Raw genomic sequence first — 206 nt, 5'->3', positions numbered from 1 at the left:
TTTTTTTGGGGGGTTTTAGCCATTATCGTGGCGGCAGCTATGGGGGCGAGGGTGCTCGAGGGGGCTCCTTAGTTAGCGTGTCAGGACTGGAGGCGCCTCTGGGGGGGCCCCGCCGCAGCTGGAAGAAAAACACGGGGAGACGGAGGTGAGCAGGGCGGGTGGGAGTGTTTGTGAGGGGCGTGGGTGAAGGGTGTTGGGGGGGGAGG

This window comes from Alligator sinensis, unplaced genomic scaffold (genome assembly GCF_000455745.1).
Source record: "Alligator sinensis unplaced genomic scaffold, ASM45574v1 scaffold358_1, whole genome shotgun sequence".
Lineage (NCBI taxonomy): Eukaryota > Metazoa > Chordata > Crocodylia > Alligatoridae > Alligator > Alligator sinensis.
Note: the sequence above shows the minus strand (reverse complement) of the source record.